Source organism: Podarcis tiliguerta (assembly GCF_965153285.1).
Source record: "Podarcis tiliguerta genome assembly, chromosome: 4".
NCBI lineage: Eukaryota > Metazoa > Chordata > Lepidosauria > Squamata > Lacertidae > Podarcis > Podarcis tiliguerta.
Window position 1 is genome coordinate 87,081,400 of NC_139537.1, and position 26,056 is coordinate 87,107,455.

A 26,056-nucleotide genomic window follows, 5' to 3' on the forward strand; every position below is an offset into this window, starting at 1 on the left:
GGAGAGGGACTCCCAAGAGGAAACTGTTCCAGAGTTAGTGAGATTATGACTGAGATATCCATAGAAGTTTCCTCAAAGACAAAACTTCTGAAGGAATGGGCTAATCAGGATACCTTGCTTCAGATTTGCGTACATTTGACATTGGAGATCACTTCATCAAAACAGGTTTTTTCCATATAATGAGAATCAAGTAATAGTTACAGCTTATTTTGATCATATCCTTCTGGCATATAAGAGCCAAAAAAAGTATATGGAAACAAAGTTGGACTTAGATCACAGGGAGCAGGGTGCAAAGCTACACTTGATCTTTGGTCAACTGGCTGTTCTTTTTGTAACCTGCCTCACAGGGTTGCTGTGAGATAAAAGTAAACTGGGGAGACTGAAGATGGATGAGGAGGCCAGCTGTCACGGACTGGTTGGACACAGAGAAATGGTAGAAGGAACTACCTGGGGAACCAACAAGGGAAGAAGTTTCAGAGCCAGGTGGTGGGACAACAATGAGTGGTCACAGGGAGAAGACTGGGAAGAGGAGGTAGCACAGGGTAATAATTCCTTCCAATCCTTTGCTGCAGGGCCAGAAGTGGAGCCTGTAAACATGTCCTGGAGTAGGGAGCAACCTAAACTCTCCCATTTTCGGTAACTTCCCTGCTCATGCTGTCTTGATTTGAGTAATTGTGTTAATTTGGTGGTTTGCAAATCCTCAGCGTTGTTAGATTTGAAGGAGAAAAATCCCACCATAGTTGTTGGTTATGGATTGTACTGGGAATTAGTTCCATTTCCCAGGTTTCCTTCCTTTAGAGCCACTGCTTTTTTTTCTGGGGCTACACAGGGCTACACATACCCCTAAACTTTTTTTGAATCTAAGTTTTGCCTCATTGAGGGGCAGTATTTCAATATGAGTAGGAAAATGAGAGTACCCCTAAACATTTTTTTTAAAGAAAAAAAGCACTGTTTATAGCTATACACTTTAAAACAGTTTGAGATTGGGATTGTGTGTCCAATATTACCCAACAATAGTGGGCATATTTTCAGACAAAGTTGAGCACTTTTAAATTCCATTTATTTCAGCCAGAGAAGGTTAAGCATTTGCACAATTTTGACTGTGTTGTCTTATGTGTAATGTTTTACTAGCTGTTTCAAACTGGCCGTAGTGTGTTTATCATGCCTCTACAGGAGGAGAATGTTTCAGTAATTTCATGTTGCATCCTCCCAGTGCATGATGTAGTGAAATTTCAAGGGAACTTAAGAGCTTCCATTCACTTTCCCTTCCTCCCTTCCAATGCCATTTGAATTAAGAATAATAGTAATAATAATAATGGTAATAAAATGCATGTATAAAACCCAAATTATACTCTTGATCCAATTTTATTCACAGCACATTTGTTACAGATTTGTGCTTCTAATCCCCATTCACAGTTCAACTCCTGAGAGGGAAAAAGAAGGCTTTGAATCATTCCTTCCATTTTATGCAACTACTCTTGCTATTTAATGGCAACAATGCCCAGCATTCGTAATAGCATTTCATTACTGTTGCAAAAGGGTTTTATAAACATAACCCAATTAAGCTTATAATGCTCTCATGGGATGAAAAACAATAATTTCAAATATCGTCCTTGAATGCCGCACTCCCACACATACTACCTTTCACGTCAAATGCAGCAGTTTTGACAAGTATTCCATGATCACCCAGTTTCATTCCTTTGTGCTTCTTTGATTTATTTTTTATTTTTTCATAAAAGCTCCTAGACTCTAGGACATTCTCAAGGTCACCACAGCAAACTTGGGTGCAATATGAGGGAGCAGGAGGAAAAAAATGTGATGATTTTCATTGTTGTATCTAGCAGTGATGGTTCTGGGATTTGAGGAGGGCTTTAGTGGATGGTTTGTAGAGATGGTTTGTAGAGACGGTTTGGGATGCTGGGGGCGCTGTGCTGCTTGGGCTTGCTGATGAAAAGGTCAGCGGTTTGAATCCCCGCAACAGGGTGAGCTCCCATTGTTCGGTCCCAGCTCCTGCCAACCTAGCAGTTCGAAAACACACAGTGCAAGTAGATAAATAGAAAGCGCTCCGGTGGGAAGTTTAATTGCATTTCCGTACACTGCTCTGGTTTTGCCAGAAGCAGCTTGGTCATGCTGGCCACATGACCCGGAAAAACTGTCTGCGGAAGTGGACAAACGCCGGCTCTCTCGACCTTTAAAGCGAAATGAGCGCCACAACCCCAGAGTCATTCGCAACTGGACTTAATTGTCAGGGGTCCCTTTACCTTTACCTTTTTAGTGGACAGTTTGTAGAGCTCCTAGCCAGTGTCTTCTAGCCAGTGGGTCCTGGTGGATTGGCCTACTTGCAGTGGCAGCTTAGGAGGGGGGAATAAGAGGAGACAGGGAGAAGAGACGGTGAAAGAAGATTGGAGGAAATTTAAAGACTATTTACAGAAACATTATAAGATAATGAACGTTTGATGACATCGGATTGATGTTAAATGGTTATTAGTTAAAAAGTGAATGAGAAAGATCCAACTTTTTGTCAGATCTAAGGAAATGCAACTATCTATTAGACTTTAAGATTATTAGGAAATCAAAATATGATAGAGGGAAAGAATTTGCAGACAGAATATTTGATTTGGAATACAGAGAAGGGAGGTCTGGGGAAGTCGGAGAAATAAGTTAATGCAAAGAATACAAGGAGACAAAAATTGTGCTTAATATGTTTATTTTCTTTTTTGTATTTTATTGTTTTGCGTTTGTGTGTTGTAGTGCCCTTTTTCTGTTCCTTTGTTGTGATGTTGTTGTTTGTTTATTGTTGTTTTATGTCTATTGTAAAACCCAATAAAATATTCCTGGGGAAAAAAAAGACAGGGCAAGCATAAGCAGCGGAGGCTCTCATTGTGCTGGGGGAACTGACAGTTGCCTAGGGATGTTGGATAATGATGCCATTCTTGTTGAGGAAGATGCCTTCAGAGGGTCCTTTTCCGGCCTGGGCCCAAGTCTTTCTCACTGCTTTCAGTGCTTTCCATTCACTTCCCTATGAGCCCACAGTTACCCAGAGGAATCTAGGAGCATAGGAAGTGACTATCCTAAGCCAGCTTTTGCTCAGTTTAGCTCAGTATTTTCTACACCAGAAGTTCTCAACATTTTAAGACGTGGAATTCAAATTAAATCCAAGCATGCATTTGAGGACCCTCTTTCCCCAACCCCATATTTTTCCATGGTAGTAGTGCTGCTGCTGTTGCCCACATTAGATTAGGTCATGAGCTCGTAGTGGATCCAAACCCACCAGATGAGGATCAGTGGTCTACACTAAATGACAGTGGATCTCCAGGGTTTGGGGCAGGAGGCTCTTCCAGCCCTTTTTGGAGGTGGCAGGGATTGAAGCGAGGTCTGAAGCAGCTGCTCTCCCATGGAGTTATAGCCCTACATTTATTTATTTTTAAGGAAGAGGTGTTTCAGAGATAGTGTCAAGATGAGCTATGCCACTGCCCCTTGCTCCATTATAACTCAGTTGTTTATAAGGAACAGGTAGTGCTATTTTTATTTTAGACATACTTCTAGTCCATTACAGTGGTACCTCAGGTTAAGAAGTTAATTCGTTCCAGAGGTCCATACTTAACCTGAAACTGTTCTTAACCTGAAGCACCACTTTAGCTAATGGGGCCTCCTGCTGCCGCCACGCTGCCGGAGCACGATTTCTGTTCTCATCCTGAAGCAAAGTTCTTAACCCGAGGTACTATTTCTGGGTTAGTGGAGTCTGTAACCTGAAGCGTATGTAACCTGAAGCGTATGTAACCTGAAGTACCACTGTAATAAAAAGAGAGAGAATAGATCTCAGGGCATCTTCAAATTTCCCCTCACTCCTCCTTCCTTATTTTACAAAGAAATGTTAATATTCCCATTTTTTATATTTCTCAGGCATTCCTCAACCAATTTTTAAGGGTAGGTATCGTCTCCATTTTGTGACCTGTAGTTTACTGTTGCTAAAAGACTCCATGTTATTGATGCCTTTCAGTACACATTCCTTCATATATTCTAGCTCTGTGGCCATTGGTTCTGTTGCTACTTTTATTGAGCCCACATTTGAGCAGGGACAGGTTGAGAAAGCTGCACCCAACTGGCAACAGCATCACAAGTTTCTTCCAGTAATGCCATCTCTTAAGTATCTCAAATTCTGTTGCTAAGTAACAGCAAGAAAGTACAACTGGAGTTTTAACTCCGTGGAAATTACAGCACCTAAAATGTGATTTAAAAACCTTGTCCTTTCTGTTCTGGAGTTCAGAAATCAAAAGTTCTGAGAGTTCTAGCAGTGAGTGCATTGAAGCATAATGGAGCATATAATAACATTATAGATTAAATACTCTTACTAAAGCTGTCCTGCATGACTTTTCATTCTTAGGCAAGCAAGTGTAAAGCAGCATAATTTGAAACTGTAATCGTATCGTTTGGGCCTCTTCCTCCCAAAGTCAATGGGATTTATGGATGACGGCATTCGATGGAGGCAGGATTTCCTTTCAGGCTACAAATGATGTCCTCACCAAAACACAGATAATTTCACCAGGGAATTGCCTCATATGCATAATATATATTTATGAGTGACTCATTATACTAAGAAATAAAATCTCAAGTACTTAATTTGGTAATTAGTGTAGTACATTGTTATTACCATCAAATTGTCATTTTAATGGTATTACCTAGGCTTCTCATTTGGGTTCTTCTACCAAAAGACAAAGATATAGGACCAAAGGAGACTTGTCCATGTTTCCAAAGCATATGATTGCCCTCAACTGTGAGTGACAATCTACTTTTTATGAGCATGTGGGTGAGAGGAGAAAAACCGCCATCGCCACCGTACCATGCCACACTTGGCTGTTTTAAGATGTTTATTCCACACTCCCACTAGCTCTTCAGACTCTTCACTCCCTCGCTGGAGCTGGGTTCAGCTATAAAAAAGAAACCACTGATGTCCGTGAACTCTTTATTCAAAGAAACAGGCCTTATGATCACAGCAACTCTTCCTAGTAGGTCTTGCCCCAAGGAGGCAGTTTTGAGGACTGAAGGTCCCTGCCTTCCCACTGCTCTCTAAGACTCCTCCACTGGTGCCTTCTCCAGAGGCCAAGGCTCTTTCATCTTGTCTCTCTTTGCTCCAACCTCTTCATTTCTCTGCATGTTCTTGGATACTAGGGGGGAGGGGAGCTGGTCACAGCAGGAGGGAAAGAATCCCTGCCTTCTTCAGCAGCCTGACTCCACCCCTGGCCCCACTTTGCATTCTGCCTCTGAGTCAGAACTGAGTTCTGCCATAGCCAATTCCTGCTCACCAAACCCTGTTACCTCTGAGGATATATACTGGAGCAGTGTGATTTTTGTTGAAGTTGTAAAACGATGAACCACATGGCAGAACAATGGAGAACTTCTGAAATGACAATGGGATATTAGCTCCACCCAGGGCATGATGGAGAGCAGCAATGCCTGGGAAAAGATAGACATAACATTTTACAAGGACAGGGTGGAAGACCATGGATAGAATAATTGCCACACACAGGAGGAATAAGGATATAGTTTGAATGCTTCACCTATAGAAGAAGAAGAAGAGAAGAGTTTGGATTTAATATCCCGCCTTTCACTCCCTTTAAGGAGTCTCAAAGCGGCTAACATTCTCCTTTCCCTTCCTCCCCCACAACAAACACTCTGTGAGGTGAGTGGGGCTGAGAGACTTCAGAGAAGTGTGACTGGCCCAAGGTCACCCAACAGCTGCATGTGGAGGAGCGGAGACGCGAACCCGGTTCCCCAGATTACGAGACTACCGCTCTTAACCACTACACCACACTGGCTCTTGATAGATTTATCAATCATTTAATGTGTCAAGAAGAATGGATGCCATTAATATTGCAATTGTTGTATAAAAAAAGGTAAAGGTAAAGGACCCCTGACAGTTAAGTCCAGTCGCGAACGACTCTGGGTTTGCAGCGCTCATCAATGTTTGTCTGCAGACATTTTTTTCCGGGTCATGTGGCAAAACCAGAGCAGCGCATGGAAACACCATTGACCTTCCCTCTGGAGTGGTACCTATTTATCTACTTGCACTGTGATGTGCTTTCGAACTGCTAGGTTGACAGGAACTGGGAGCGAGCAACGGGAGCTCACCCCATTGCAGGAATTCGAACTGCCGACCTTCCAATCAGCAAGCCCTAGGCTCAGTTAGACCACAGTTCCAGCCACATCCCAATTGTTGTAGAAGGGATGGCTATTTTGAATGGAATGTAATTGAGACGAATAAGATCTTGGAACGCAGAAACAAGGTAAATCACCAAACCATCAATTCTAGCACGTGGGAGGCCACCTAAATTATATAATTTGGCATCTGAATGATTGGGATTAGTAACTGTATTGTAATTTGGCATTGTTATAATGAGGCTACCATTGAATTATTGTAATTGAAAACTAATAAAAATTGTTGTCAAACCCTGTCACCTCTTCTGGTTCTGACACCTCCTCCTCCTCCCAGTTTGCCCTCTCTTCTCCCCTTGACCACTCATTGTCCCGCCACCAATTCTCTGACTCTGAGCCTTCTTCCCCTGGCGGTTCAATTGGGGCTTCCCCAGCTGGTGTCTCCCAGCACTTCTCAGCCAATCCATGACACTCAACCTCACAGAAAAAAGATATTAGAGTAAAAACTGGCATTGTTTCACAAATATATATATTTATTAAAGTTTTTCACAATACAATAAGATAGCAGCTACAGAAACTACAAACAGAACAAGTAGAATACAGAGTGTACTCCTAGAGACAGCTCTCACCTGGGATCATGACTAAAGTTGGCATTGTTTCATATTGTAGTGGAATATATATTGTTTTGATGGAAGTATTTGAGTGTTCTGCTTTATGGCTGCTGATTTCTGGGTTTCTTTCATTATTTACCAACTGGATTATCACTTTATTGTTTCTGCCTTCTGATCTGCTACAGCCTGGAAGGAAGATATAAATATTAAAATGAAAATAAAAAATGAAGTGGACCTGTGATCAACATGGACACATGATAAGCATCTTTTCAATGTGATGCCAGCTGCTTGGAACATCTATAGAGAGGCAATGTTGGAGTGTGCGTCAGTTTCACATCTAAACCATGGATTAGTTTGTATTAAATGTGACTGGCTTGTTTCTCCTTTCCAAGGTGTGTGGCTTTCAGGTCTTGTGATTTTGTTTCAGCATCTGCTGTTGTCACAACAAACAATGTTTAACAGTTACCTGCATCCCTGAGAAAAAAAAATGTCCATCATTACCATGTCTGCTCTTCTGCTTCTATAACTTTTGGACGTGCTTTTGTGTAAATGGAAGAATTTATTCATCTTCTTTGGCAAGCATGATTTGTATGCTGCGGATGTACCTTTTGATTCCTCATGTTGCAACACTTCAAAGCCACAGCCATCACTAGCGGAGAAGTCACATCCATAGGTATTGCACAATGGGGGAAAAAACCTGTCCCCAGCTACTCCTGGAGATCTGGAGAAGTGCTATAATCCAGCAGCTAGGAATTGTCATCTGTTTCTTGTCAGTTGCAGTTCTCAGATGTCCCTGTATTAATAGCGTTCTCCTGCAATGTTATCATCCTCCAGTTCTAAGATGACAGGATTACTCTGTGTGGATTCCATCTTTTTCCATTATCAAAAATTTAAGGTTGCTCTTTTTTATATCTATAAAAAAACTGTTACAAAATAACATCAAAAGTCTTTTTAGCACTTATTAATGACTTTATTATATTTATATATTTGCAGGTAGTCACTGGCAAGCTCTCATTTCCCAATTTGGGAATTTGATTATTCTCTGAAGGTGGTCTCTCTGGTGTCTGGCTTTGCCAATTTTTAAATTACAACTATAAAAAGTTGGTTGTCCAGCTGTTAGGCAATGAGGTTGATCCCCCAGGCAGCAGGTACTGGCGGGGGGGGGGGGGGGATTGACAAGCCATTGGAGGACAGAGCTGTTCATGGCACAGAGACTGCCTTGTGTTCCCCTAAGCTAGCCTGCTACTCTCCATTGATTTGGAGGATACTACCAGTGTTTGAGCATGATTCAACTGCTAGTCCAGTTGAATTTTTCATTACCGTTCCTTGAAAATGCCTGCAATGGGATGAGGCTGGGGGAGCCACCTTAGCATTCTCCACCAGACAGCAAAATGCCTTGGTTTAACCTTGAATTCCTGGTTGAAATAGCTGACACTGGAATGCATCATTAGCTCTTGTGGGCCTGATTCATGTGTGGAAAAGGAACCTCCCTATGGTTCAAATTTTCACTTCATTTATAGCCCTAAACAGAAGCAGTTCACTCGGTGGAGAAAAGCTGCTATGTTAGCTTCCTGGCTGCTGCTTTCCGTAAGAAGGGTGAGGCAGTAGTGATGATGCTGACATGGGGCAAACCCAACAACAGGAGTACTGAATTGGCTCTGCAGGTACGTTAACATTGCAGAGACCTTGCTGCCTTGCCCAGTGGCAGACCTTGGGACCTCAAATTTCAGCAGTACCCTGTGTGATGCCAAAATTCAGTGCCCCTGCTTTTCACCATAGTTGTGGTGCTCCCTGCAGCACCCCCAAGGTTCCGCACCCAGTGTGACCAAACTGGTTGTTCTCCCCTAAATTCGCCTCTGCCCTGCCCATCCCTCCTGGCAAGCAATAGCAACCTATATGCCAGGAAGTGAGATCAGCAGTTCTGCCTCATCCAATGAGCCACTTCCGACCCTGTGCATTCAAATCCACATGCTGAATTCATGCAACGAACAGAATCAAGCTCATTTATCACACACCAGAGTTCTCAAATACTTTGTAGCACAATCATGATTGTCCTAGACAAAGACATGCTAGCATATGCATGTCTTCTCTCAACCAATTAATCCCCCAGTTGTGTACTGCATAGAGATTTTCACAATATAAGTTTTGTTCCAAACCTTTTGTGCCATTTCCCCTGCCAAAAATCCAAATATACATATATTATTAGAATTAAAACGTATGATTTAAAAATGCATTTTGAGTTTTATAAATATTTTGCTTAAAGTAGTTTTTAAACCACTTTTTTTTTAAAAAAAAACCACTAAGTGGTGTACAACCTAAAAACAGTAAATAATATCATTAGAACAAAAATACATGAAACCAGTAGTGATCCTTAGGACCCATAAAAAGAAAAGAAAAACAGAAATTGCCCTTGCTTTTTCCCAGTATTCTGTATCATAAGAATGTCTGTAAATTAAACGCAAATTTCAGATGTTTGTGAGATCATTCTACAATGTGAAAAAATCAGTTAATAATCATTCAGTTGTGTCTAAACAATTGCATTTAGCTGCATTTTCTGTGCCTGCAACATGCCAAAGTTTCTTATTTTCTTGAAAGTATTACTGTTTCAAGAAAATTGAACTTTTAGATCAGTTTGCCCATAGATATCAGAGAGGCAGGCACTGCTTATACAATAGAGCAAGCAAAGAAGAAAATCATTCTTCCAATATAGGTAATTGGGGCAATAAATCAGTGAATTAGCATAAGGAAGCTTCATCTTTCTGTACTGAAAAGAGTGCTGTATATTACTCGGATGTCCATATCCTACTCGACAAAGGAAGGAGATTTTTGTTTTAAGTACATCTGGGATAACTTCCAAAGGCATAAATTTTAATGAGGAACATAGAAAAAAGCTCTGCATTGTCTCCTGCCCAAGTTCCTGACACTCTTCCAACCTTTGTATAAAAAACTTATGGCTCACCTCTATAAAGTTTTCAAGCAGAAGATACCCTTTTAGCATTAAAATGTAGGCACTTTAAGATGCCCTTCTGCTTGTTGCACCTCTTCCTTTAACCCGTGGCACCATTACAATATTTATTGGCCTAACCACTCATGACTTCTGCTGATGTTAGTTTAAATTATATGATGATGGAAGGTGAAGGGGGAGAGAGCACGGAGTAAATAATTTATCACAGATATTCAGCTGAAGCAACTTCTTTCACAATACCAGCTGCCTACTCCTATGTCACAGGATTTATAACTAACACTAGCACCATTTGTTTGTTTGTTCATTCATTTCAGTGGGTCTACTGAGCAGGATATAGTTGGGGAATGAAAACCACCCAAACCTTTACAACTATTTTACTTTTGTCAGTGAACATGTTCACCCCCACATTTCTGTATTCTGGGCCATATTAGACAATAGTGATGGATTTATGAAGATGCTGGCTCCAAAATGAGCACTCACACTATATTGTGGGTGCCTTTTGCGGGATTGCGTGCGGTGCTACAGTTCCCAGGGAACTTACTCGTAGAAGGGGGCTGGCCTGCTTCTCAGTGTATTATTCAGAGGTTCACACCCAGCCTCAGCTTTAAGTTTCGTTTCCTGGGAAGTGGGGCCAGACCCATTATAAATAGGGGGAGGAGCCGTATCAACCAGGCAGTCGGCTCTGGAGAGTCACCCTCCCCTTGTTTAATGTTTCTTGTTTACAGGTTAACTTTTTCTTCCTGTTTAGCAGGCAGTGCTATGGTCTTTGACTGGTTGCTGTCAAAGGACCAGGAAGAAATTTCCCTGCATTGGCAGCTTTGGTCTTCCCCATAGCAATTTGTCACAACTTTGGCAGTTATGGCCTTGGGTGGAATCCTTTAGTCTTTTTCTTCCCTATAATGGTGGGTGTGTGTGAAGTGGTGACTTCACACACACCCTAGAGTGGCGATTCCAGGGTCCCCTCTTAAAGGGGTAACATAAATGGGCGTTACTGGCCAAACACTGAAAGGTTGTCAGTGAACTACCCCGTGTGTGGAGATATGGGCTCGGCTGCCTGCCTACATTTACATCACGCAGAGCACCCCCATATCCCATTTACCCTGATGAGCCCCAGTTCACCCTGGCTGGGGGGCTGGGATGGATAAATGCCCAAGGCCTAAGCCCAAGGTCTTCCTACATTTGGAAGTTTAATAAAGCTGTGGCCTAATTTTAATTCCATAATGTTTTCAGAGTCTTTGTTTCCTTTCCCACGTTCCCTGGAGGCTGGGGCTGTTGCACATGGTCACACAAATTGGAATATGGGACAAGGTGGTGGAGGTAATTCTAGATGTAATAAACGTGGTTCTGATCTTTTAGCTTTCCACCAAGTGTGCTGCTTTGCCATCACAATTGAGGGGACTGGGGCCATGTGTGCATGCCATGGGGCGTGCTGATTTGGCATGAGCACACCTCATGGCATGTGTGCATGGCCATGATAGAATTTTTAGGGGTCCAGCCCCTCCTTGAAAAGTTGGGGTGGTGGCCTCCAGCCCCTCCAAGATGGTATAAGGTAAAGGTAAAGGTACCCCTGCCCGTAAGGGCCAGTCTTGACAGACTCTAGGGTTGTGCGCCCATCTCACTCAAAGAGGCCAAGGGCCAGTGCTGTCCAAAGACACTTCCGGGTCACGTGGCCAGCGTGACATCGCTGCTCTGGCGAGCCAGAGCCGCACACGGAAACGCCGTTTACCTTCCCGCTAGTAAGCGGTCCCTATTTATCTACTTGCACCCAGGGGTGCTTTCGAACTGCTAGGTTGGCAGGTGCTGGGACCGAACAGTGGGAGCGCACCCCGCCGTGGGGATTCGAACCGCCGACCTTTCGATCGGCAAGCCCTAGGCACTGAGGCTTTAACCCACAGCGCCACCCGCGTCCCTCCAAGATGGTATACCAAATGGCAATAATTTATTTGGCTAGTACCAAATTCAAAATCTGTTTTTAATATCAGGGCTGAGTCTTTTGCAACAAGTAATAAGAAATAAACATGTCCTGAAATGTGCTGGGATTTTAATTATTGGATCAATATTTTTCTGTGCACCTCTCATTATCTTGTAACTGATTTTAGAGCAGAACAGTAAAAAGTCAACTTGTCTTGACAACTTAGCCATGAGTAACAAAACTTTATTGAGAACACTAAATGCTCTTTAGTGTCCTCAGGATTGGAAAAAAAATATAGCTTTTGCCAAAAGTTTGTTGGGGAAAAGACATGTAATAATTTGCTTTTTTTCATACCGCTGTAATAAATCATATATGTATTTAAGGGGACTAATGACATGGAAATCTAGCAAATTGTTCATCAAGTGATCCGTTTAAAAAATAATTAAGAAAAATGCAGGAATAGCTAAATATTCTGACAGAAATATCTCCATGACGCATCAGCACATATAAATAATTTTATAACAAGTTTCAATTGTCTCAAGTGAAACACCACAAGGAGTGTGGTGGAGTCTCCTTCTTTGGAGGTCTTTAAGCAGAGGCTTGACAACCATATGTCAGGAGTGCTCTGATGGGTGTTTCCTGCTTGGCAGGGGGTTGGACTCGATGGCCCTTGTGGTCTCTTCCAACTGTATGATTCTATGATTCTATGATCTATGATAATATATCACTTCAGTTGATTACATTAACAAACAAGGCACATGCTAATTTTCCCCTTCATAGTTTTTTTTAAAATGTTTTGTTATCTTACAAAGCATGAAATTAAAAGATAATCATAATTTCATGTTAAGAACTTATTCAAGTCACATTCATTGGAGTTGGTGGGTCTAAGCAACAGAATCTAACATTTCACCAAGATTATATTTGCAATTTTCCACCCGCAACTGATTTTCAACAAGAGGGATACTGGATTATAATTCTTTTAAAATAGTTCTTTTTACGCCCAGGAAATGGTTGACTATGCTGAATTCTTTCAGTTGAATACTGACTCTATTTCTTATAATAGCTTCTTTTTTTAATTAAAGGATGTCCACTTGTCGAACTATATAGGCTAAAAAATCAGCTACTGATTTATCCTCATTTGGACGATTTAGAGAACCATATTGGGCCTTGAGGAATTGGGAGTGGTTTACTGAAGCCTATGCAATAGGATAACTGCGGAGCAGGCGGTAAGAGATTTGGAGCCTTCCAGTGGCTAAACAGCAAATGAATTCTACATCGGTTTTCTTACATAGTGCAGCAAATTTATGACAGTGATAACTGCCCTCTAGTTGACAACCGGCCTGCAGCCATCAGAAATAATCTATCAGGGGCAAAGGGCCTGTCAGTGCTGGATTTATTTTATTTTATTTTTTGCTTCTGAATAGAAGTCAGGACGAAATTTTACTACAGAGAATGCAGTACCTAATTTTATCATATCCTCATGTTCGACCTTTTCACTTATTGTTGCCCTCCTAAGCATACACACATAGAGGGTGAATACAATTTGTTGTTTAAAGGGGGGGGGGGAGAAAGGTGTATGCTTGAGTTCTCAACTTGTTATTCTAGCTTTCATATCCTTTGCCATTTTGCAACTCGCTCTACTGACAGGCAAGGGACGCGGATGGTGCTGTGGGTTAAACCACAGAGCCTAGGACTTGCCGATCAGAAGGTCGGCAGTTTGAATCTCTGCAACGGGGTGAGCTCTTGTTGCTCAGTCCCAGCTCCTGCCAACCTAGCAGTTTGAAAGAACATCAAAGTGCAAGTAGATAAATAGGTACCGCTCTGGCGAGAAGGTAAATGGTGTTTCCATGCGCTGCTCTGGTTTCACCAGAAGCAGCTTAGTCATGCTGGCCACATGACCCAGAAGCTGTACGCCGGCTCCCTTGGCCAATAAAGTGAGATGAGCGCCACAACTCCAGAGTCGGCCACAACTGGACCTAATGGTCAGGGGTCCCTTTACCTTTACTACTGACAGGCAGTTACTGTGATGTTCGGGGGGGGGGGGGGGAATCTGGAAGGAGGCAGAAGAAAGAGGCAGTTGATAAGTAAAATACAACCCATAGAGCTGGAGAGCCTGTTTCCATATGAACTTACCCAGACCCTGATATCATATTCTGAGGCCCTTCTTGGTGTGGCTCCTCCATGAGAGGTTCAGAGAACAGTAACACGAGAGCAGGCCTTTTCTTTAGTGGCTCCCCATTTGTGGAATGCTCTTCCCAGGGTGGTTCAGCTGGTGCCTTCATTAGAAGATGTATAGGTAGGTAAAGGACCCCTGGACAGATAAATCCAGTTAAGGCGACTATGGGGTTGCGGTGCTCATTCACTTTCAGGCCAAGGGAGCTGGTATTTGTCCAGAGACAGCTTTGTGGGTGATGTGGCCAGCATGACTAAACTGCTTCTGAACACTGTGACGGAAATCAGAGAGCACAGAAACGCCGTTTACCTTCCCACCGCAGTGGTATCTATTTATCTACTTGCACTGGTGGGCCTTCGAACTGCTAGGTTGGCAGGAGCTGGGACAGAGCAACGGGAGCTCATCCCACCACAGGGATTTGAACCGCTGACCTTCTGATTAGCAAGCCCAAGAAGCTCAGTGGTTTAGACCACAGCACCACCCTCATCCTTTACCTTTACCTCCTTCGTTATACACCTTTAGGTGCCTGGCAAAAACGTTCCTCTCTAACCAGTTCTCTGGCTGATTAACATCCAATGTCCTTTTAAAGTGTGTTGGGGAGGGATTGTTTTGTTTTGTGTTTTTATGTTGTGACCACCCTGACACCTGTGGGTAAAGGGCAGTATCCAAATGTAGTAAATAATATAATAAATAAATAATCCACTAACAGCAAATCCCCAAAGGAATCCACCACAGATCATTTGGGTTGACTCAGATTGGGAGAGAACGTTATGGGTGAAAAGATTGGGACAAAAGATTTGGAGAGTATAACATGGAATAGTTCCCCAACTGCAGCTACCATAACTTCATGGTTAGGGTCCAATGAAATTGCTGTGTGAATGGAACAACTTTCCTTCCTATGCATCCTGTCTCTCAACTATATACTGGGTTTCAAAACAATACTCCAAAGCAGATTTGGGGAGGGGGATGCTTCTTCACAAGGGGTTTGAGAGTGAGGGGAACCTCCATTGCATGTTGTTGGATTCAGCCCACTGATCCTGGGTGAATCTGCATGGGACTCCTGGTGTGCCTCTGTTTTCCTGAGCCTGCCCATTAGCATATGGTGGGTTTGATATCAAACGCTGAAGTCGTAGGGCTGTGGTATCTTGCCCTGGAGCACAGATGGCCCAGTTCTATCCCAGGAAGTTGTCCTACAGTTCTATATTAAAGAGATCTTGGCAGTACCTGGGTGGATACATCTAGACAGAAAGCCTGATCAGGAAGATTTGCACTTTCAAGACTTTTCCAAGTCAACAGCTGGCTACCTTGAGCAACAGCACAAACATGATAGAAGCATTTTCTATCACAAATGTTTGGAAATCAAAGACATAGGCTTTTGCCTCTCAGCCTTTACATACAGATATGCAGTTATATAAAAATGTAATGGATCAATCACTTGAAAGTCAGATCAATGAAACAACTGAGCAGTTCAGTCCTACATGCTCAGTGGGTTCAATGGAACTTGATTACATTGTGAATACAATTGCTGGCAAAGAGTCTAGAATCTTTAAATGTGCTCAAAGAACTTAAATTACTATGCAGTGTGTAAATCTTGTAAATAAATAAATAATATCCATTATTAGTAGTATCCTCTTCTCTTTTCAAAAATGGAAGTTTGGGGGAGAATAAGAACTCTTTTATACATATGAGTTGCACATTTGCCATTTTTCTCTGTTCCATAGGAACATATTGAGGTACATAAGGTATCATGGTTCTTTTCTAAGAATATATAATTTGGACCATGCATGAAGCCACCTCCCATTGTCCCTTTTCAATGTCTTTTTTTATAATTAATTTTTATTCAATTTCCAATATACATTTTATCCAAATTTAACATTCGACATATACATAAACATCTTTTGGACTTCCCTCAACCTATCTGACAATTCTCCATATTATCACTACGTCTCACATTTCTTAATTTTATGTTGCACTCTTTTAATTTTAACCTATTTTTCAAACAACATTTCAATCAGTCTTTTTCACAAAGCTTATTGAAAGCCAACAAGCATTAGTTGCTCCTCACATACATTTTTGATATATTCTGTAAATTTATTCCAGTCCTCGGAAAATCTCTGATCATGTTGGTTCCTTATTTTCCCAGATCCCTTTTCAATGTCAGAGGTTCCCGATTCCTCAGCCTCACTTGTTTGTGCCATAAGTACCCAGGTTTGTGTTTGTGTATTTCTTATTTGTTCACTGTTACCAATTCCTTCAGGCTCCACAACCACCTAGTAATGTGCTTAGTCTTGGACGTGATATGGATTGCAGAGACAAGGTTAAATCAAACTGGTTCATTAAGGGAATTTTTATATAAAAAAGAAAATCTGTTACCTATATTGGCGACTTAAGCTACTAGTTTCCACAGACTCCATTTCTGCCAGAAGCTTGTCACCTAGCAACTACTGCTAAACAGGCTTGTAACTTTATCACAATATAAGGCTTCGTGGCAGCTACAGAGGTCATGAAATATCTCTCTCTCTGAAGTATAAAGAAGAGTTTGGATTTGATATCCCGCTTTATCACTAGCCGAAGGAGTCGCAAAGCAGATAACATTCTCCTTTCCCTTCCTCCCCCACAACAAACACTCTGCGAGGTGAGTGAGGCTGAGAGACCTCAGAGAAGTGTGGCTAGCCCAAGGTCACCCAGCAGCTGCATGTGGAGGAGCGGAGACGTGAACCTGGTTCACCAGATTACGAGTCTACCGCTCTTAACCACTACACCACACTGACGTGTATACAACTTTCTCCACAGTGCATGATTCCAGTCAGGATCCCATTGGGTTCGAAGTCCCCCTCTCATCATACTACAGCCCTGATCTGGCTTTTCCCTTTCCCTTGTGCAGGCTACTCATTTAAAAAATATCAGAAATGCAGTTTCAAAAGTGTGTGACAAACGTCACACCTAGCTTGTTCCTGACTCCGTTAAAGGCCATCCTCAACTTCCTATCACTTGGAGTGGGGGAACTGTGTACTTTCCGACATATTCAACCAATATTTGTTTTAACTTCTGCTTAAAAGTATAAAAATACAATGATTTTCTGTAGCAATACATATATGTCCCAACCATCCCATTTTTTAAAAGCAGAATAAGTTTGGAGTAGATGAAAGTTCCCATGAAAACCATATATGATTATGTTCAAAGCTGAAAAGAATAATTCGACACAAGATCTACCCACCAGGGAAGAATGGCAGATGAAGTTGTTGGATTATATGGAACTAGCGGAAATGACTGGCAGAATCCGAGACCAGGGAGAAGAGTCGGTGGAAGAAGATTGGAAAAAAATTAAAGCTTATCTACAAAAACATTGTAAAATTAATGAATGTTAGAAGGATGCTGGAATGAAGCTATATGGTTTTAGTAGAAATGTAATAAAGAATTAAGTAAAAGTGGATTGATAACGGGATAAAATGGAAAATTTAAGGTTAGACCGTTAAGATAAATTATAGAACAAAAATTAAGTAAGATGGAAAGAATTTGCTGAAATAGTTAATTGAAATAGAATACAAAAAAAGGGAGGTGTGAGGAGGTTGATGAAACAAGTTAATGAAAGGTAAAGATATGGAATATTGGAGGTGTGTGTCAAATGTGTTGTTTTGGTGTGTGTTTTTTCTCTTTTTTTGTATTGTTGTATTGCTTTTTTATTGTAATTGTAATGTATGTTTTGCTCTTTTCTTCTTTCTTTTTCTTTTTTTGTAATTTCCAAACTTCTAATAACTAAAAAAAAAAAAGCTGAAAAGAATAATTCTATAGTGTCAGGAAACATAGTTCACCCACTTGGGCCACCATTTGTTGTTTAATGAAATAATCCACTTGTCTTCCATGCCAAGGATCAATGTCCATGCATTTGGTTTCAAGTAGTTAATGTTTTCCTAAGGTACGGAAGCAGAAATGATACTGTTCTTAATAGCCCACATATAGGAAGTCTTACTTTCTTCCTATGGCAAATTTACTGTTTCTATTCTAACATCTACTTGCTTGTAATTTATGCTTTCTATTTTACCACATTCAGCATAAAAAGTGAAATGATTTATAGTAATGGGCAAATGAATTATTCATTCGATCTCTTCAAAAATAATTAGTGTACAATTGTTTTCCCCTTGGTAAAATGCATTTACTTTTATTCCTTTATGCATTCATTATTGTTGTTGTCAGTATCCGTTTGTCTTGAAAGACAATAGAAGATTTTTTTCATTAGGGGTAAAGACAGTCCATTGGAGAGTTACAGTGCCTGTTGCGTTTGTATGGAGTCATACAAGAGGCAGAAGAAGATGTCTGATTTCGCTGTTACAGATGCACCTTGGGATTTTTTCTGTGCTCCTCCCAGTGGTCATTTTCCCTCTGGTCACTGTTGTGGATACACAACTTGACTGTCTGTCTCCAGGCACTGCGTTCATCTGCAAAGGATTTTGAAAAGGTGGGGTTAATGTTGCCAGACCCATTCTAACTCCTAGACCCAGCAGGTGTTGGAATATAAGCCAGGCTAGCTTCTGGTTTTGTGATAAACTTGGGTGGGGGGCATTAAGAAGAACAAGGGAAAGTAAGAGAGCAAAGGACAGGGTACTGTCTGCCAGAAGCCAAATGGTGCAGCCTTCCCTCCAGCTCTTAGATAGTTAGAAAGACAAAAGGCCAGAGTTTGCTACGATGGGAGCTAGATGCAGAGAAACTGCAAAAAGGCCGAGGGAAAGCCATGACTGATGCCTGTTTGAATCCAAGGCTGTGGCTATGGGAGAAAAAGGACCCCCTTGGGTTGTTGATGCTGTGAACCCCTCCATCACATACTCAGGTTGTATATATGTGTAAATAAGCCCTATATCATAAAGACACCACAGTCTCTGTTGTGCCTCATTTCCAAATGAAAACACAGAGCCTGGGTGAGCACCTGGAAACCCAGGAATCTTGCAGTGCTTGGAGGTGGGGTGGCGTGTAACAGAAATATGTACATATATTTACCAGAGACAAATATAGAAGAGGATGCTGTAATGAATACAGTCTGAATGTTTGTGCTATGAAGCCAATAGAATAACAACAACAACAACAACAACAACAACAACAACAACAACAACAACAATAACCAATTCATTAGATGCACCCCGCCTCTAATTCACCTAAGAGTTTGTCACAAATACACAGGAATTTTTCAACATGGTTATGCTAGTTAAAGAATGACTGGGCTTTATACATAGGCTTTATATGATTTTAATTTTATTTATATGCACATTTCTATGCTGCCCTTCTGATGGATACACATTTCTTAGGATTCCTGATGACATGGTTGAAAAATCTCTATCCTGTGAGCTTATATAGGGCCACCAGGCCTTGGAGATTGACTTGCCAGGCCATTGGATGGCTGCCGCCCCAAGCCTCGCGCGCCCGGTGGGACCTCCCGCTGGGCTTGCAAGGCTTGCGGATAGCTTCCTGAAGCCTGGAGAGTGAGAGGGGTCGGTGCGTGGAATTCTGCCACAGAGACTTCTGATGGAAGTTGAACTGCAGCCTAACAGAAACAGTGCTGCATGCAATAAATGGAATGAAAAGTGATTCCTTCTTACACCCCTCATTCCAAACGGAGTTATCATTTACGCCTATTGTCTTGAAGTGATTCTTTAAGCTCTCTGTGCTCAGTTTTGACCATCAAACCATCAAGTGTCATTTTTTTCTGTTGTTGAGGTTAAAACAATTCTTCATCTTGAAATCTCAAGTTCGGAGAATAAGCCTGCTGGACAAACCCTGAGCCCAGGGTCTTGTAACATTGCAATCTCCAGAATAAACTTAACTAGAGTTTAAGCTTTTTTTCTGTGTTTTCTGACCTTAGATAAACCCACAAATGCTCCAGCATACCCAATGAAAGTAGAGGAAGAGATTTGAGAGTTTCAACCATAAATCCTAAGTTTCTAGAGTGCCCTACTTAATTCATAAACATTTATCTCCCCATACCCTTTCCCCCTTGCCTTTTCTCATTCAGTAGTCCACAAATAAATACATAATGCAGCAAGATGGCCTTTCCCAGAAGCAGCAGAAGACAATTTTTTTGCACTGAATGTAGTGATAACAAAACTGCAATCCAATACCCAATGTATATGATTGCACTCAACTGTGTCACTACATTCATACCAAAGATGTATTTTGCCATGTAAAGAAAATCCAGCTGTGTGCAGAAGTTAAACTAGTACCTCAGGAAAAAGGCTACTCCAAATCTTCCTTCTTGTAACACTAGCTTACTACATGGAAAGATTGCTTTTATACTGAAAATTTGGGACTGCCTTTATTTTTATTTTTTAATGAAGCCCCCTGCATGTCATTTGCAGTGATACCATCCAGTCTGCTGCCTCTTCATTTTGAATAATGTACCGAAGCGCTCTAAAGTCTAAGAGGATATATGTTATATTGTGATGGCAGCTGATGAAGAAAAATAATAATAGGAAAAACAAGGAGAATGGCAGGCTGCCAAAGAACCATGTCCTTGGGGAGAAATCTCTTTCAGACACTTGTGTGGCACTTCAGAGCTGATTTTTTTTTTAAAACTGAGGTAGCACAAAAGGTTGAATGGTATATATAAGCCATCTTGGTTTGCCTGCCAGAATGGAGCTGCAGCTATATTAACAGCCCAAGAGGGATTAGCGGCCTGTGAATTTGGAGACACCTGTGCTTTATTTAAATGGTCACCTCTGAGTTTTGCATGCTGATTTGGTGTGCAAGGAGCAGGTGTTCTAGTAAATGGCAGGGATAATAACCATTTCCACAGGGAAGGCTGAGAAACTCACCTGACTACCAAGTTGTTTGGAAGAACAATTGCAGAAAAGAAAAGCCTATCTATCATCTATCTGTCTATCTATCATCTATCTATCTATCTATCATCTATCTATCTATCTATCTATCTATCTATCATCTATCTATCTATCTATCTATCTATCTATCTATCTATCATCTATCATCTATCATCTATCTATCATCTATCTATCTATCATCTATCTATCTATCTATCTATCATCTATCTATATCTATCATCATCTCTCTATCTATCTATCATCTATCTATCATCAGTCACAGATACACACTGGCAGAGTTAAACAGCTTGTCCTAGATTAGCTTGGTAGGGGTGCAGGTGGTGTGATTTGTAAAGCAGCTGAAAGGTAATATGAGCGTCCTCTGCAAATATATCTGCAGACGTAACACATTGAAATGGAATGGACATGCGAACGTTCCAGCAGATCTTCAGCTGAGGTTCCCACTGCAGCCCGACTTTGCTGGCTGAACTCCCTCATCTTTGGCTCAGCTTGCACCAAATTGTCTGCATTGAGCCTGCAGGATCTTAAACTAGTGCAAACCCTGAATGAGGGGCATTCTGGGCACATGACAAGGCAGGACCGGAGAGGAGGAACTTAGGACGGATCTTAAGCCAATTCAACTCAGTCACATGACCTGGTGATCCAGTGTAAATTAAGACAGGAAAAAGTTGGTGCAATTTATCACACAAGAAACTGGCAGAGAGAAAGCTTAATGCTGGCCTGGGCGCCAAATATAGGGGTGGAAGGGGCTTCAGCCACCTCAATATTTGTGGGTATGGGCTGACCCCCCCACCCAATATCGAGTGGGCCGCCATCTCCCGCAGCCCAGCGCAGCTGGGAAGTGCTCACACCCCCCGCAGGGGTGGGACGCGTGGAGGGGTAAATGGCATTGTGCGTATGACACCATGTGACACTTGACACCCTTTTAAATTTTTTTTATTGATTTCAACATATAAATTATAAAATGTACCACAAAACTTATCACTTATACAATCTTTTTAGACTTCCATCAGCACCTCTGATGATCCACCGTTTTAACCACTTCTTATGCATTTCTTAATTTTATATTGCCTTTACATTTCTTAACAAATCATCCTTCCCCTTCTCCATTTTTGCAATACTTCCAATAATACTCCTCACAAAACTTCTTGCAAACCTTCAAACATCGTCTGATCTTCACAAATACTTTTCAAATTGTCTGTAAATTTACTGCAGTCTTCCGTGAATTTCTGGTCCCGCCGGTTTCGAATCCTTTCTGTTAGTTTATCTAGTTCTGCATAGTCTAGACACTTGACACCCTCAATGGGGGGGGGGGGGCAGGTAAGTGCCCCTGATGCTGATTGAACTTGGCTGAGCTATGAAGCAGTCAGTTTAATTGGAGATGTCTGCTCACCTTTCTTGGTGGGTGGTGTTGCGGCCAGGGACCTGGGTCCCTGTAGCGATCCGGCTTGGGGGCAGGAAGTTGATGCCACTCTTGTGCCAAATCTGGCTGCATCACACCCACCCACCCTCTTTTTTATGCATTGGTACGACCAAACCTTTGTAAGGACTAATGTCGGCCGCCATATTGTTGGGACCAGGTAAGATTTTTTCCCCACTTGGTGATTGCCTCCAGCCATTTGGTTTTTGCTTATGGTACCTTGTAGCAATCATCACAACTTTGTGAGGTTAGGCATTGGATAAGCCTTTGTTTGGATGGAGGGGAGGTTGTAGCCTCTTCCTGCCCCTCCTCATTAAGGGTATCCTGTTAAAGGGATCCGGGGGTGTGCATCCTGTCCAATGTCTGGACATAGACTAGGGCCATGCCACGACCTCAACGGAAACTCCTCAGGGTGCCCCTTTTTTATGTAAATCATAGGGATTCCCCTTCTGGTGGTTTACCCTTAGGTGGACTCCCTGCAGATGGGCAGGAGTTGAGATATAGCCGGACTTCACCCAATGCCTAAGCCAAACTGCTCACATCTGTAAACAATAAAGTTGTGGCCCATTTGATCCCATAAACCTAAATACTCATGTCCGTGTATTTATTAATCACTAGGGAACTGTGAAGCTCAACATAAAAAAAACAACGAAGATCATGGCCATTGGGCCCATCACCTCCTTGCAAATAGAAGGGGAAGAAATGGAGGCAGTGAGAGATTTTACTTTCTTGGGCTCCATGATCACTGCAGATGGTGACAGCAGTCACGAAATTAAAAGACGCCTGCTCCTTGGGAGAAAAGCAATGGCAAACCTAAACAGCGTCTTAAAAAGCAGAGACATCACCTTGCCAACAAAGGTCCGTATAGCCATGGTTTTCCCAGTAGTGATGTATGGAAGTGAGAGCTGGACCATAAAGCTGATCGCCGAAGAAGTGATGCTTTTGAATTATGGTGCTGGAGGAGACTCTTAAGAGTCCCATGGACTGCAAGAAGATCAAACCTATCCATTCTTAAAGAAATCAGCCCTGAGTGCTCACTGGAAGGACAGATCATGAAGCTGAGGCTCCAATACTTTGGCCACCTCATTAGAAGAGACGACTCTCTGGAAAAGACCCTGATGTTGAGAAAGATGGAGGGCACAAGGAGAAGGGGACGACAGAGGACGAGATGGTTGGATAGTGTTCTCGAAGCTACCAGCATGAGTTTGACCAAACTGCAGGAGGCAGTGGGAGACTGGAGTGCCTGGCGTGTTCTGGTCCATGGGGTCACGAAGAGTCGGACACGACTAAACGACTAAACAACAACAACAAAGGGAACTGTGGGTCACAGGGCCTTGGGCATACCAATGCTCCATCCTAAACTGCTAATCACAGCAGAATGTGCCTTAGGATTGACCTCCCCCCCAACACTCCCTTAAAGGTTTTTCCCCACTGACAGGCTTAGACACACTATTGCTTGCTGGAGTTTGGATGTGGTGTAACTTTTACTCTGGCTTAATTTATGCTGGCTTGCTTTACAACAGCTTCTTGTTTGTTGGATTGCTTCCTAAGTATTCAACCAGAGTAAAAAAAAATAAAAAAGGTAAAGGACCCCTGACAGTTAAGTCCAGTCGCAGATGACTCTGGGGTTGCAGCGCTCATCTTACTTAACAGGCTGAGGGAGCTGGCGTTTGTCTGCAGACAGTTTTTCCGGGTCATGTGGCCAGCATGACTATGCCACTTCTGGTGCAACAGAAACCAGAAACCAGAGCAGCGCACGGAAACGCCATTTACCTTCCCACCAGAACGGTACCTATTTATCTACTTGCACTTCTTGGCGTGCTTTCGAACTGCTAGGTTGGCAGGAGCTGGGACAGCGCAATGGGAGCTCACCCCATCGTGGGGATTCAAACCGCTGACCTTCTGATCGGCAAGCCCAAGAGCCTCAGTGGTTTAGACGACAGCGTCACCCACGTCCCATTCAACCAGAGTACATGATGCCAATGCTGAGAGCTATTTTTTCCCCCACCCATGTGCATATCATGGTTTTTGGTTTGCTTTTAATTGGTCCTGTCACTTGGGGTAAAAATGAGTATACTCTAGTTTCTTTGGGCACAATTAGAGTCTTAAACAGGTTGTAGTATACTAAGTGGAAATCCCAATACTTGCTTCTCATGCTAGATAATTAAAAATGTTAACAAGGAAGGGGCATCTGCAAGCTGAAGGATTCCAAAGCTATACATTGTCATCATCTCCCACAAATCAATGGTAAACACACATGTACATGGAACCCTCATTAGACTTGTCTGAGCAGCTCCCTCAAAGTGTTGTGCATCCTGCGTTACAACTTAGAAAAAAATGTTATTCAAACAGCATGTAGTGCAGTAATGCTAATTAACTTTGAAGTATGGAGCATCTCATGTAAGACAACCAATTAGCATAGCACATAATAACTTTGTTTTAAAAATGTGAAGATTGGCTTATGCGTACGAAAAATGTATTCGAAGTCCAAAATTCCTTTTTCCTGAAAAGGCAGAACCGGACCTGACAATTATGGATATGGCTTTATTAGAACTTCCAGCACCTCAATGGGGAAATAAGATATTAAGAGAGAAGGGTGTGTTGGATAATGGAGGCACTCTGGTCCAGAGAAATGTACTAAAGCATAAATAATCGGAAATGACTGATAGAATCCGAGACCAGGGAGAAGAGTCGATGGAAGAAGATTGGAAAAAATATTTACAGAAATACTGCAAAATTAATGAATGTTAGAAGAATACTGGAATGAAGTTATATGGTTTTAGCAGAAATGTTATAAAGAAGTAAAAGCTGATTGTTAATGGGTTAAAGTGGAAAATTTAAAGTTAGATTGTGTCAAGATTAATTATAGAACAAAAAGTTGAGAAAGAGGGAAAGGATTTGCTGAATTAGGTAATTTGAACTAGAATACAAAAAAGGGAGGTGTGAGGAAGTCGAGGAAACAAGTAAATGAAAGATAAAGATATGGAAAATGGATGTGTTTTTAAATGTTTTTGTTCTTTTTGTTGTCTTGATGTATTGTTTTTTTCCTTTTATTCTTGATGTATTGTTTGTTAATTTTTTATTGTCTTTTTTTTTCTTACTTTTTTTCCTGTAACTATAAAACCTTTAATAAATATTATTATAAAAAGCATAAATAATCATTAAGCTTCAAATGAAAGCAGTGAAATGAAGGTGATGAGGCACCATTTTTGTACAAGATTTAATTAATTATTTATCTTTGCTTTGCTACCTGTTGCCTGTTTATTGTTTGCCAATTAACAATTGATTGAAAATGTCTAGTAAACCAGACTGGTAGTTGGGTTGCTATTGAGAGTACTTAGCGAGCCAACATTACAGTGATGAAGGATTGAGGATTGGAGTGATTAAAAAGAGAAATCACCGGCTATTATTTATTTATTCATGTATTTATTAAAAATTATACACCACTTTTATTTATAAAACCTCTAAGCAGCTCACAATATTATTATTCTTTTTACAACAGTTAAAAGCACCTAGATAATAAAACATAATTGCAGTAGTACCAACAACACCATCATTATCAAATGCCAAGGTAAACAGAAAAGTCTTCAGGAATCTGCAAATGCACCCCACCTGATCTCCACTCCATAAAATTGATGCCACAGCAGAAAAGGCCCTATTCTGCACTCTGGCCAAGCAAATGTCAGTAGACTGTAGTACAGTCAGAAGGGTGCTACCCACAGATCACAGAGATCTGGCCAAACTACATGGAGAAAGGGAATCATGGAGATCACCTGCTCCTAAGTTATTTTAGGACTTACTTTATAGATAAAAACCAACACCAGATATTGGGTTTAATAGATGACTAGAAGCCAGTGCAGATCCTTTAGCATTTATGTTTTAGCACCACCCATCTCAATCTAGAGCTCTTGGTGAACTCAGGAGGTTAGATCCCCCATGAAAACTTTTTATAGGAAGGGATGGCTCAGTGGAAGAGTACATGTTTTCACACAAACTTT